This window comes from Pleurodeles waltl, chromosome 4_1, assembly GCF_031143425.1.
Source record: "Pleurodeles waltl isolate 20211129_DDA chromosome 4_1, aPleWal1.hap1.20221129, whole genome shotgun sequence".
In the NCBI taxonomy this organism is placed as follows: domain Eukaryota; kingdom Metazoa; phylum Chordata; class Amphibia; order Caudata; family Salamandridae; genus Pleurodeles; species Pleurodeles waltl.
This window is the reverse complement of record NC_090442.1, coordinates 740,114,205-740,129,348: the sequence shown is the minus strand read 5'-3', so window position 1 is coordinate 740,129,348 and position 15,144 is coordinate 740,114,205. Positions and strand designations below refer to the sequence as shown.

At 49.4% G+C, this 15,144-nt stretch overlaps 1 protein-coding gene across 2 annotated transcripts in view; it reads left to right on the top strand.

The window, feature by feature from the left end:
• Positions 1-15,144, top strand: part of STRIP2 (striatin interacting protein 2) — a 171,891-nt gene that overhangs the window by 138,516 nt on the left and 18,231 nt on the right. The window lies entirely within an intron of this gene.

Genomic DNA, 15,144 nt, shown 5'->3' with positions numbered 1-15,144 from the left:
GTGCAGTGGTGCAGAGTGGAGTGGCAAGAGTGGAGTGGGACAGAGTTGAGTGGTGAGGAGTGAAGTAGAGTGGCATAGAGTGCAGTTGAATGGTGCAGAGTGGAGTGGCAGTTGAGTTGAGTGATGAGGAGGGCAGTGGCACCGTAGAGTCGAGTGGCCTAGAAGTGCAGAGGCATAGAGTGGTGCAGAGAGGAGTAGCATAGAGTGGTGCAGAGTAGAATATATCCATATGATGCAGTGGCATAGAGTAGTTTAGAGTGGAGGAGTGCAGATTAGAGTGGCATAGAGCTCAGTGGCAGAGAGGGCAGTGTTGTAGAGTGTCAGAGTGCAGTGGTGTAGAGTGGAATAGAATGGCGTCGAGAGCAGTGGTGTAGAGTACAGTGATGCAGAGTATAGTGCAGTGACAGTGCAGTTTTGTAGAGTGCAGTGATTTAGAGTAGAGTGGCATAGAGTGCAGTGGCATAGAGTAGATTGTTTCAGAGTAGAGTGGAGTGGTGTAGGGTAAAGTGCGATTGCGTAGAGTGGCATAGTGTGTAATGGCGTAAACCAAAGTGGTGTAGAGTGCAGTGGCATAGAGTGCAATGGTGCAGAGTAGATTGGAGTGACGTACACTGGATTGGTGTAGAGTGCAGGTGAATCGAGTTGAGTATTACAGAGTAAAGTGAATTGGCATAGGGTGTATTGGTATAGAGTGCAGTGTTACTGAGTAGCTTAGAGTACAGTGGCCTAGAGAGAAGTTGTGCAGAGCAGAGTGGCAAAGAGTGCACTGGCAGAGAGCAGAGTAGTACAGGGTAGAGTATAGAGGCATAGCGCAAAGGGGCATAGAGCGCATAGGCATAGAGTGGTGTAAAGTGGAGTGGTGCAGAGAAATTGAAGTGGTGTAGAGTGGTACAGAGTATAGTGGAGTGGCATAGAGTGGAGTATTCATGGTGTGGTCGCCCACTGCCATTACAGACAACAGACAACATATTTTCAATTGAAATGACCATTACATTTGCACGGACATACAGTTTTACTAATAAAATTATACAGTGCACACACAAAAATGTGTGGACATTGCATCACCTAGTGCAATGATTTGTTTTGATCATATTAAAGCATTTGTTTCTAACACACTTCAGAAATAACAACAAATGTGCTACATTTGTTTGTTTGTAGTTCTGCTATATTCTGAAATTCTTACACAGTTCATTTAAATGTTGTGTGCTAGAAAAAGTCTATTTCCTACCCCAAGTATCCAGCAAGAGTCACATAATTCTTCTCACTTTAAAGTCAGAGCAAGAAAAGTAAACAAGCTGCCTTGGTCCTTGATGCACAGCAAATGTCAAGAGATAAGAACAAGATTTAAAGGCCTGTTAACAGAAAGCGAGTTTGTGGAAGGATACAGGAAGCACAGCTTAGGCAATGGGAGGGACGAACTGAACCTAGAGAGCCTAAAACAAATAAAGCCAGTGACTGGAAAGCCAGAAAGTGTGAGTTACAAACCACAAAGCCAATGATAATCAACAAGCACAATGCATTACTAGGTTAACTTTCTGAAAGACCCCAAGATATCTTTAGCAAACCAGGCAGCTGCACTGTCTGGTACGCTGCGACCTAAAATGGATAAGGGCTGAGTGTACTGAGGCAGATGGGAAGCTGCAGAGAGAGCAGGGGCAGCAATGAAAGAAGTGGAGGGCAGAGTGCAGATAAATGTCATCCCTGAGCTCGAGCCACCCTAGGGCAGTACTTCTGCTCCTTTGATGCTTCAGTCGCGTCTGTCCAGCCACTGGTACCTAGTGCTCGCTGCCTTGCCCTGCAGGGGCACCACTAATGTAGGACAGGAAGCAGGGTGGAGGGAAAGATCCCCCTTACTATGAAAAGCAGGCACCCCCAGTTCTGCAGAAGGGTCTGAAGTGCTGGTGGTTTGTAGAGTTGTGCTGTACTGATTGGGGGAATTCTGGGGCCCAGTAGGGCAGGGGTATTTGTTGCCCTCATTTGACTTTTAATGACCAAAGAGGCCTGGGATGAAGCCCGCACATTCACGGAAGACAAGACACTGGTGCATCCATGGCAGCCCCACCTCTCCTCGATCCCGTCTCTGCCTCGGCATGAAACAGCTGCAGACTGACAGCTCGGCTGGCAATAAATATGCAATACCCCAATGAGCGCCTCCAGCAACAGTAGTACAAAGGCAAAGAGGAGCTCCATTTGTATGACAATAAAATTCAGTGTGATGATGGAGGGACAGGAAATAAGGGCCAGATATATCAAAGGGTTTTACCCATTCTGTGTCAATGGGAAAATGCTTTGGTACATATGGCCCTAAATGCATTAGTCTAATCCAAGACATGTGGCACTTGCAGGGCTGCACACAGACAAAACATACTCCTGCAAAACATACATGCAGACAAAAACACACCTCACCAGGCACAAGGCCTGAAAAACGGATAGATGCAGGCTTCATATTCGCTTAACCTTTAGCCCATCTGTAGAGAAAATGAATTTAAGGGGGTGAAAGAAATTGCGATTCAGTGCCTACTGAATCCTAGTTCTCTATAAAACTCCGCATAGTTCAATTTCTTGTCCTCTTTGGAATAGTTATTTGTAGGCCTCCTTCGTAGGCCTCCAATTAGGAGTCTCTGATTTGTTAAAAAGTCCAGGACCACAAACACGATTCCTGGCTTCTGCTGCGAAATCTAGCAATAATATTTGCACTACAACATGCCTATATTAAATCTACCAGATTTAAATTTCTACAAAAAATATTAATTTGGCAAGTTTGCTATTGACAAAATTGACGAATTTTATATTCCTGCTTTGAAGGGGATTACATATGATTTCTATTCACATTATTTGAAACTATAGATGAAAAAGGACAGCAGCTATATACATTATTTTGACTTATTTTACTCTTGTAGGCACTCAAATATGTTTATTTATCTGAGTATACATTTGCCTAAAAACAATGGGTCGAATGCAATGAAATCTTTGAGGGACACTACCCCTACTGCGTCTATTTGAAAGTGATCACTTGTTACAGTAGGGTTGTGCAGTAATACCGACATTGAAATAAGCACTTGCTATTACAATAAATGTTTGCTAAATGCGTTCTGTTAAAATGTTTTTTTTCTTCTAAATGTAACTCCAATGAAAACTGCAAAACGTACTGTAAATCACATTAGAACAGTCTAAGTAGTATACTCCATTTCTGAAGCAAGACACTTGTATAATTCTCTCCCCTACAAATAAAACAAGCATTTGCAATGCACTAGGGTCTCGCATTTGTCCGAGTTACAGCTATTACCAGTTGTAAACTCCCACCCGGATTTTTCTTGCCACGTTAAAATTTAAAAAAACAGCATGATCACGCTGCTACAGTTCACTCGTAATGAAACCTATCAGCAAAAGTGCATTTGTGTACGTAACCTGCAAAAGTGCAATTAACTGTGTAACATGGTCGATATTATGCAAAGCACTCGACTTCTGCCAAGCGAGATCGCGCTGCAAAAATAGAGAAAAAGTAGTCCACAAGCCTGATGGGAAACAGCGAGCCTCGCATGTTTTCTGTACTTGGTTGCTGAGCTCGAGGAGGGCTAACCACCGGAAAAGGCATGATGTATGTGTGCCTTCCACTAATCAAAGCAAGCAGATTCTAACCGGCAAGCCCTCGAACCAATGAAAGACACTGATGTGATGTGGACGGGGCTCCGAGCCCTTTTCTAATTCCTAAAGCATCTCGCTAGCGAAACGCATGCGCAAGCGCATGAGACGCAGGATCGACCCTAAAAATGGCAGTTTCATTACTTAGCACCTTTTTTCTATATCTCCAGAATATGCAGGAAGAGCATAACTGTTGCAGGTTTCATGTATACACACTGACACACTTAAAGGTGCTGATGCCCAAAGCCAGTACATGCACAGCAGGGGCAGTTTCTCTTTTAGGGCGGAGGGGCTGCGCTCCTCTGAAATTCCTACACATACATAGAAAATATATTAACTAGATCGATTTGTTAGTGATACAATCGTATCTCTAAAAAAATTGTTGGATTTAAGTCTGAGCTGTCTGTCCCAGGCTGCCTGCCCCGCCTCGCTTTGAAGCACGAGATGGAAGCCAGGCGGTAAATCAACTTTATACACTGTGACGCAGGAAGCAGGGCTGATTGCTCTGAAGCCCTACATTTCGATTGTGGTCTATTGCAGTATCCACTATACGCCACTGACGCTTTTAGCGTCATGATTTTGAGCGTCCGAGTCTTCATCCCTGCATGAGGGCAGCCATCTGTCATTAACAGGCATAGATCCCACTCTTCCCCATTCCTCACGCAGTAGGAGTGGATACAAGCATGTGTGATTTAGGCCCTCATTATGACATTGGCGGTAAACTCCACTTACCACCATGCTGACTGCCGTCAACATACCACCGCCGCCGCCACGGATATCCGTTCACCATATTATGACACACACACACACCAATTCGTTACTATACAGCCACAGACACAACTCTGCCACACCAAAGGTCAATGAAAAACTGGCGTATCAAAACCCACACCATTACGCCAACAGAACCATGCCCACCACATTATGACCCACGAATCACCACAGCGGACATTCAATGGTGATAAACCATTGGCGGTAGATACTGCCACGCTCAAAAAACACACACTCAAACAAAACAACACCACATTGGACAATTCAAACAACACACACCTGACACCCATACATACACCACACCCACACACCCACAACACTATAAAACACACAACCACATTACCCACAACCCTTTACGAATACAAACCATTGGCACAAGATAGACACCACAACCATAGACATGAACAGAGACACACACCACCATCACCCATACACCACCCACGCGCCCCACATCACACACCCCAGCACATCACCCTACACACCCTCGCCCACAATACTCACATAACACCCATGGCACCACAACAACGCCCCAGATTCTCTGAGGAGGAGCTAAGGGTCATGGTAGAGGAAATCATCCGGGTAGAGCCTCAGCTATTTGGAGCACAGGTGAAGCAGATATCCATTGCTAGGAAGATAGAGCTATGGCAGAGGATCGTGGACAGGGTCAACGCCATGGGACAGCATTCCAGAACCAGGGATGACATCAGGAAGAGGTGGAACGACCTACGGGGAAAGGTACGTTCCATTGCAGCAAGACACCAGCTTGTAGTACAGAGGACTAGCGGTGGACCCCTACCTCCTCCCCCACAACTAACAACATGGGAGGAGCAAGTCTTGACAATCATGCATCCAGAGGGCCTGGCAGGAGTAGGAGTAGGAGTAGGAGTAGGAGTAGGAGGAGGGCTGGACTCTGGTAAGTCTACTCTTTACTACTTTCACCCCCCTACCTGCATGCCATCACATACTCCCACCCTCACTCCCATCACTCCACCACCTGCCACACACCCACCATCACACGGTTCAGGGGACAGAGGCAGAGGACAACACGGAAGCTGGGAGGACTGCTGTGCGCCAGGGGGAGGACAGGCCCAGGGAACCGACTCTCCAGGAGGCACTCACTGAGATTCTGGGAGCATACCAACAGTCCCAGGATATGCTGGCCCAGATCCTGGACAACAGGCAGGAGAACAGGTGGCTGCAGGAGGGACAGTGCCAGGGGATCAGGGAGGACTTGAAGGCCATTAACACCACCCTGGTCTCCATTGCAGGGGTGCTGGCAGACATGGCCAACATTATGAGGGAGGCAGTGTCACACCAGCGGGCCCCTGCCACTAGCCAGACTACTGAACAGCCCTCCACCTCCACTGCTGCTAGTGGACCCTCAGCCACAAGACCAATAGGCCACCAACACCCCTCCCCCTGCAGAAAGAGAACCACCTCACAAACGTTCCCTGCGATCCAGGCAGAAGTCAGAGACTATTGCCAAGACCCCACCAGGAAATAAGACTCTCCTGATTGTCACCCTTGTGTCCCACTCTGTCACCCTGTCCACCTTGAACTGCCATTGCTCCACTTCCAATGCCCCATTGGACAATGCACCTGTGCAACAAATAGATTGGAACTATACCCTGGACTTTCCTCCATCATCACCCCAGCCCATTGCACTTCTCCCTTCTCTTCATAGCACAGCAATAAACACACTTTGAAAAAATAAAAGTATGGAGTATGTCAAATGATTTCAGTATGTATTTGTTTAACAAGGTTTAAACATTGCAATACAACTGTACGGTAATGTTTACATAGGAAAGACCTGTATTTGGCTGCAGTGAACACACCAGGAGTGATAGTGGGGCACCAACATCTGCAAAAGGAGTTGCCAAAGGGTACAGTGAGTGGCCATAGAAGTGGGAAATTTCAGCCTGCCAGTTACAATGTGACACTAAACTGACAATGAAATGTGAATTTACACTGTTTTAACTGTATGTCATTGGAAATATTGACGTAGCACTGCAGTTCTGTTGCCCTCATCTTCATCCTCTGCCTCCTCATCTTCACTGTCCACAGGGTCCACGGCAGCCACACTGCCATCTCCATCCTCCTCCTCCTGCAGAAAAGGCACATGGCATCTCAAGGCAAGGTTATGCAACATGCAGCAAGCCACAATTATCTGGCAGACTTTCTTGGGTGAGTAGCACAGGGATCCACCAGTCACATGGAGGCACCGAAACCTGGCCTTCAGGAGGCCAAATGTACGTTCAATGATCCTTCTTATTCTCCCATGTGCCTCCTTGTAAGGTTCCTCAGCCATTGTCCAGGCATTCCTCACAGGGGTCAGTAGCCATGATAGGTTGGGATAACCTGAGTCACCTGCAAATATTGAGAGACAACTATTAGCCACACACTATCCCTTATGGCCCACACCATACCCATACACCAACATCCACTGGGTGGGAACCAGGGCTCACTTATTTGTCACACCCTGTGCCTCTGGGGTTGGGCATCACATTTGGGATGCTGCTATTCCTCAGGATAAATGCATCATGCACCGACCCAGGATACTTAGCATTGACGTGGGAAATGTACTTGTCAGACAAACACACCATCTGCACATTCATCAAGTGAAATCTTTTTCTATTTCTGAAGACCTGTTCATTTTGCCGGGGGGTGGGGAGACAAATGCAATATGTGTTTCATCAGTCGCCCCAATGATGTAGGGGATATGTCCCATTGCATAAAAGTCAGCCTTCACCACGGCCAAATCCTCCACCTGGTGGAAAACGATGTAGCTGCACATGTGTTTAATCAGGGCAGCCAACACTCTTGTTAGCACTATTGAGAACATTGGCTGTGACATTCCTGCTGCCAAGCCCACTGTCACTTGGTAAGAACCACTTGCCAAGAAATGGAGCACAGGCAGCACTTGCACAACAGGGAGGGATCCCAGTGGGGTGACGGATAGCAGATATCAGGTCAGGCTCCAATTGGGCACACAGCTCAGTGATTGTGGCCCTGTCAAGTCCATAGTTGAGGTTAATGTGCCTGTCCTCCATTGTTGCCAAGTCCACCAGGGGTCTCTACATGGGGGGATGTCTCCATCTCTTATTCATCTGCAGCGGTTGCAGTCTAAGGGACAAAATAGTGAGGAGCCTGTCATAAACTTTTCTTTGTAGCCACTACAGTTCAGTGCATGATATGAATTTTAAGTGTATTAGAGGCATATGTCCTGTATGTACAATAGTGATCTGTGACGCAGTTATGATCCATGCACTGCCCCCCTAAAATGGCGTCTGCCTGTCCTGTATGGCGGGACATGCAGAAGTGAGGTAATTTCGCTGGCATTGTGCGCCGTAGCCGGTGGCGGTCAGGACCCGCCATGCAACTCCTCATTGGATAATATTGGGCCCTATGGGGTACAGTGGCCAATGGTGATGTACACCGGTGGTGACTGTATGCACCGCCGTGGACGTCACCACCATTTTCTATCTGTTCACTCACTTGCTACCTGACCTTCAACAGGAGAGGACCTACACTGCATGTGCTGCTGTGACCTGTGGCTGGGGAAAGGGCCCCTGCCTTCACTTCGGAGGAGTTGGAGAGACTAGTGGATGGGGTCCTACCCCAGTACGGACTGCTGTATGGGCCTCCAGACCAACAGGTGAGTACACTGTGAGCACGATGCATGGGGTATAAATGCATGGAGTGCTGTGTGTGAAGGCCTCCTGTAGGGGGTGGTTGGTGGATGGGCCCTAGGCAGCATGCAGCATGTATGCTGGGCAATGTCTATGCGTAAGGGTATGGGAAGGACTATGGTGGGCCATGAGTGTAACAGCCAGGACAGTCTAACTAATACCTTTCCCTGTGTATATTTAGTCTGCAGGTCTTCGTCCATCAAAAGAAGGGTATATGGCATGCCATTGCCAAGGAGGTGCGGACCCTGGGGGTCTACGGCAGGCAGAGCACCCATTGTCAGAAACGGTGGAGGACCTGAGACACTGGGCACGGAAGACGGTGGAGGCCCATCTAGGGATAGCCTCCCAACGAGGAAGGGGTGTCCGTCGAACCCTGACCCCCCCCCGATGGCCCGCATACTGGTGGTGGCCTGTCCGGAACTGGATGGGCGCTTGAGGGCATCACAGCAGCCACAAGGGGGTGAGTACAGTGTCCATCATTACTACTTACACATGGTGGGGTGGTATCCAGGTGGGGGATGTGTGTCTGTGGGTGCCCCTAGGCCAGGCCTGACATTGCAGAGTAGGTTCCTTGTGGGGCATGAACCTACTCTGAAATTCCTCCAACCTAAATAGTAGGCATCCACTACTGGGCAGGGCTGTGTGGGTCCCAGGTATGCTGCTGTTTGTGTCCCTCCCCTTGGCCTGGTGACTAGCATTGTTACTATATAGTGCGTAGGGCTGTTCCCTGTGTGTGAGGGTGCTGTGTACGCCAAAAGTGGTGTAGGTGCAGCCACTGACCCAGTGTATCCTTTGTCCCGCCCCCCTTTTTGTTTTGGCATCCTGTCCTTATGTGCATTAGCATCATCTGGCGGAGGAGCAGAGGCACGGTAAGGGAGGGAGCTGTACCCCACAGGACCCAGGCGGCAGAGTCCACCGACGGTGAGGGCACCAGTGGGGCGAAGGGCCCACCACTGCGGAGACAGGAGGGGACCGTTTGGACACGGATACCTCCTCTGATGGAAGCTCCCTGGTGGTGGCGGACACCTCTGTGCCCAACCCAGCTACAGGTACATCCGACCCCCCCCCCCCCATATCAGCACCGCCCTCCCAGCAGCACCTCATTGAGTTGACTGTGCCCGCTCATCCAGGAGCGTGGGCATCTCCTTCGCCCCAGGCACCTCAGGCCCTGCCCCAGTTAGCCCTGCTGCCCTGAGTGAGGAGGCTATTGACCTCCTGCGATCCATCTCTGTTGGGCAGTCAACCATTGTGAATGCCATCCAAGGGCTGGCAGTCCAAATGCAACAGACCAATGCATTTCTGGAGGGCATTTACATTGGCTTGGTGGCCCAACAGAGATCAATCCAGGCTCTGGCCTCCTCTATGATGGCAGCCATTGTCCCTGTGTTTCCACCCTCTCCCCTCCAACGTCCTCTACCCAATCCCATTTCCCACAACCCCAACATATCCCAAGCACACAGGCAGACCAGCATGCACACAGGACAACACACAAGAGTGGCACAGGCAAACACAGCCACCACACTTCATCCCCAAAGGCACTCACAGAAACACCATCCAGATGCAGACATACCAACATCCACTGCCTCCACTGTGGCCCCCTCCTCCTCCGGCTCCCTCCCAGTTGTTTCAACACCCACACCTGCATGCACTAGATCCTCATCCACTACCTCCATCACCAGCACACCTATCAGAACACACACCTCACTGGCAGTCACCACCCCAACATCCAGCACACGTCCTCTGTGTCCTCTCCCACTGTGTCTGTCTCCCCCACCAAGGTACACAAACGCAAGCACTCAGACACCCAACAGCCATCCACCTCACAGCAGCATCCAGCCCATGCACCTGCACCCAAACACAGCAGACAGACATCTCCTACAACCACTCCCTCCACTCCCAAACCTTCTCCCTCTTCCCGCTCCAATGTCCCTAAGAAGCTTTTCCTCTCCACCGTTGACCTCTTCCCTACCCCTCCCCCCATCCTTCACGTCTGGCCAGGGTGGGTAAAACCCAGGCAAGCACCTCAGCCACCCAGTCCATGGGCCCAGTAGTGTCCACAGCACCTCGTGGTGGGAAAGGATCCGGGCACCAGGCAGCCACACGGAAAGGGTGCCTGCCCCAAGTGCTGCCAGGAAGGGCAAGGAGCCACCCCCCAGCTGCTGCAAGGAAGGGCAAGGTCCCACCACCAGCTACTGAAAGGAAGTCCAAGGAGCCACCCCCAGCTGCTGAAAGGAAGGGCAAGGAGCCACCCCCAGCTGCTGAAAGGAAGGGCATGGTGCCACCCCCAGCTGCTGCAAGGAAGGGCACGGAACAATCCCCAACTGCTGCCAGGAAGGGCAAGGGGTCTGCACTAGCAGGCAGAAAGGACAAGAGGCCTGGTGCTGGTACACAGTCGGAGCCCCCACCACCAACCATGGTGGTGCAGCCATCCAAGGCTGCAGGGGATGGGCTGGAGCCTCCCCCCCACCACCACCAGCAGTAGCACTGCCACCAGCACCACCACCAGCAGTGGGCAGCCGTCCAAGGCTGCAGGGGATGGGCTGGAGCCTCCCCCACCACCACCAGCAGCACCGCCACCAGCACCACCACTGGCAGTGGGCAGCCGTCTGAGGCTGCAGGGGATGGGCTGGAGCCTTCTTCCACCACCACCACCACCAGCAGCAGCACCAGCAGTGGGCAGCCGTCCAAGGCTGTGGGGGATGGTCTGGAGCCTCCCCTCACCTCCAGCGGCAGCATCAGTAGCACCACTACTGAGCAGGCTTTGCCGCCGGCAGACAGTCTCTAGTCCTGCCTCCATGGGCTGTTGTGTGGCCTGCCCCTGCAAATCCTGTGGGAACGACACCCGGCTGAGAGACTTTGACCATGCACTCCCCAAGATCTGCATCAGAGGGCACAATGCCCCCTCCAGAACCAGTGGGTATGGCACCCACTCACCACATCCTCTCCAGGATGAAAATCACAGGGCTCGATGCCCACTCCGGAACCAGTGGTAAAGACACTCACTCACCCCATCCTCTCCAGGATGAAGATCACAGAGCATGTTGCCCCCTCCAGAACCAGTGGGGTATTCACCCACTTGAGAGACTGTGGCCTTGCACTCCTTCTGAGGTCTGTTTCCGCCAGGCTTTTGATGTCTTGGGTACCGCCCTGGAAAACGTGGTGGATTGGGCTGTCATAATACAGTGGACCGAACATTGGCTTCCACCTGGCTGGTGGTGGCAACCGCCGTGGTGCCTGTTGATTCCACCCTGGCTGTTGGTGCGGTAAAGTGGCTGTCTGTCCGAGCTCTTTCCACCAGTGTCATAATTTGGCGGTAGTTACCACCAGCCTAATGGCGAAATTACCGTGCTTTATCACCAACTGCTAGGGTTTTAATGAGGGCCTTAGTGTCTTGTCTTCGGTAATGGTAAGTGTTACAATGCTAATCTTGTGGTATTTTTATTGTATATACTGAGACCTCTTGTCACGCTAACCTCCCCCATGTGACACCCCAGGCTCTGCCTCCAGATTGCTGGCTTCTTTAGAAGTGGAACTGCTGTATTTATTCCTCATGAAACTGTTTCAAAAGACGTGCAGGGCTCTTCCTCCCTTGCAAAATGGATCCAAATATCTGAGTCAAACTGCTTAGCTTAAAGGCTATTATCTGCTGTATGGCGTTAAAAGTGGCCCTATTGTCATGTCCTTAACGTTAATGCCACAAACATGGATTGATATGCGGACAATGAATGTTAAAATGTGTGCAATGTGTGTCAGCCATGTAGTTCCTCTTATTTCACATGTTTTACCTAATCTTGCATTCCCCAAGAGAGTTAGCTGTTTAATCATGCTGTGTTTCTGTGCATTTTATGCATTATGTGCTCAAGCCAAACCACCAATGTACCACTCCCTCCACCAGGTCGGTAATAGCCGCCAGGCTGGAGACTTCAGTCTCCAGCCTGGCAGCTGTCACTGTCCCACCCGCAGGATTATGACACTGCCTACCGCCATGGTTTTCGTGGCTTCCTTACCGCCACGAAAACCATGGCGGTAGGCACTATCAGTGACAGGAAATCCCTTCCCTGTAACTGATAGGTGTCTCCCCCCACCCTCCTTCTCAGATTTCTCCCCACCCTCCCCCTCCCACTCCAGACCTACCCCACGACATATACGCACATTCATGCACCATCATACACATGCATACGTACACTCATACCCACATTTACCCACGCATGCATACATCCATTCACACACACATCCACACACACTGACATACATACACGCACCCACGCATCCAGACAACACAACATGCACGCACACTCACAACCATGCATGCACACACGCATTCCACACGCCACACACCCGCATGCACGCACACACAAACATACACCCACACCTCCACACACACTACACCCTCCTCCCCCTGTCGGAGCACCCGACTTACCTGATTGCGGGGGGTCCTCCGGCAGGAGATGGGGCGCTGCTGCCAGCAGCATCATCCGCCAGCAGAACACACCCAGGCCATATCATGGGTCATGATACGGTCTGCGGCGGTCTACTGGCGTGGCGCTGCTGGTGGCAGCAGCGCCACCTTACCGCCGCCTGCCGCCGTGGCCGCAGCTGGAATTCCGTCATCCTTCTGCCGGAATTCGGGCTACGGTCATAATTTGGCGGATGGTAGGTAACGCGGCAAAGGTGTTTTGGCGGCCGTTGCCGCGGCGGTAGGCAGTCAATACCGCCAATGTTATAATGAGGGCCTATATGTTCTCACCGCTTTATAAACCTTGCTTTCTCACTAAATTCATTTGCTTTCAAATGCACCATTTGTCAATCTTTTTTCAATTTTGCCTTGAGAGGAGGACTCACCTTGGACCCCATGTATGTCCATTGAGCTTGTTCGCTTCACTTGCTTCATAAAAGTCATACCCAACTTTTACGCCCCAGCCATCACTGATGCACAGGCACCGATGTACAGTGCATTCCAAGTCCTATATACTCACGCTCAATAATACAGATAACCATGTACAAAGACAAGACACAGATGCACAAATACCATCAAACACAACTTGCATTCAGACACATGCACACCTCTGTAGCTGAAAAGTGTGGTAGTTTTGGGGTTTTGACTAATAATTGTGACTAATAACTGTTTCCAGGCTGGGATATGGAAGTCCATGCTCATTGGTAAACTAAAACTACATGACCTAGAATACAAAACTATCCACAAATCCAAAAGTCAGTTGAGTAAAATATCGAGCCTACCTGTAACTTGAAAGATATGGTGATGCATAAATGCATTCATAGATACAGGAATGGTAAATGATGCTTACATTTTGCCTTTGTGGTAGTCAAAGTTTGACTTGTTATTGTTTTGATGTGCTACTTACAAATAATTTAATCAGTGCCGCGTTGACATATAGCTACAGTTTGTGTTGAAAGGAAGTTAGAAAATACAGTTTAAATGCTCTCTGACTTCCATTGCCCTACATCCTGAACAAACAAGGGCGCGTTGAAACCTAAAGAAGGTTTTTAATGGTAACTACTAGCTTTATTTTTCCAAAACAAAGCGTATGTTTTGTGTTTACGGTATTTACTGTTTGGTTTGTTTTTATTTTCCGAGATATTAAATGCAAGTCGTCATTTTTCAACAAAAATGTAGGCTTGTGACGTGCATTCTTTTCAATTCCTTCACAATTTAAATCTTCTCTGGTGTCAAGCTTTTTCATCAACCCCTGCTTAATTTTCCCTGCAGACATTGGGTCACATCTAGTAATTACATGCAGAAGGTCATGACGAAGTATGTTGCCATCATCCAGTAATGAGATAGTGCTACTGCAAACACAAAACGTGTTAGAGCAAATTCCTGGCTCACATTTCACTTGCCTCACCGCTGTCCTTTTCTTATATTTTCCAAATGCTTGGCATGAATGACTGCTGCAAATTTAATGTATGGAGCTAATCCCAAATGTGAAATGTACCATACAACGGAAATATTGCCCAAGACAATACACCTCTTTATCGTCCCGCAGACGGTTAGCTCTTTATTAGGGGATGGTTTCACCACAAAATAAAAGTACATTCACATGCTCGTTATATGAGGATTAATCTTGCCTTATTCTCTTTTATATGAGGATGAACCTCGATTTAGCTGGTGGCATTATTTTTGTGTGTTTCCTTGGAATTAATGAAACTATACATTTGGGGGCCAGATGTATGAAAACTGGGGCTTGCGAATCGCAAATAGCAATTTTTAAGAAATCGCTATTTCCGAGTCGCAATTGGCCATGTAACAAAATTGCGATTCGGAATTAGCGATTTCTTATAAATCGCTATTTGTGGTTTGCGAGGCCCATTTACCGAATCGCAATTTGCATTCTCGCAATTTGCGATTTTTTTGCGATTCGGTAAAAAATCGCAAATTGCGAGAAAGTTCGAGAATGCACACCTGGAGGAGCCTGATGACATTACCAGCAGGAAATGAGTCATCCCAGGCAGTTTCAGGTGCCACACCCAAACCAGCATCCTGAGAGAGAGCAGCCCAGCCACACAGAGCAGCACTCAGCAGGAGCAGAAACACCTGAGCCAGGATGGAGACCCCAGGAACATCACAGGAGAAGCAAGAGAGGAAGCGCAAGCTTAAGTTTAGTGAACAGGAGCTGGAGGTACTGACTGAAGAGGTTGTGAGGAGCCATGACCGCCTGTTTGGGAAATCTTCACTCCAGGTTCCTGAGAGCGAAAAAAGAAGGTTATGGCTGGACATCCAAGGAAAAATCTGCGCCATTGGAATGGCACAGCGCTACATAGAGGAGATTAAAAAAAGGTGATACGACCTGCTTTTCCGGGCAAAGGAGAGGGTGGCAAAGAGACTTGCAGAGGCCAGGGGTACAGGTGGCGGACCACCAACCGAAGCACCATCCACACCACTGGAGGACCTGGTGGAATCCACACTCTTCCCTGAAGCTGTGACAGGGGTCACAGACATCGACACCTGCGGTCAACCGAGTACCAGCCAAGGTAAGTGCAGTGTTGTTTGTGAACCCAATATGTGTATGCACAAAAGCCCCTTCGG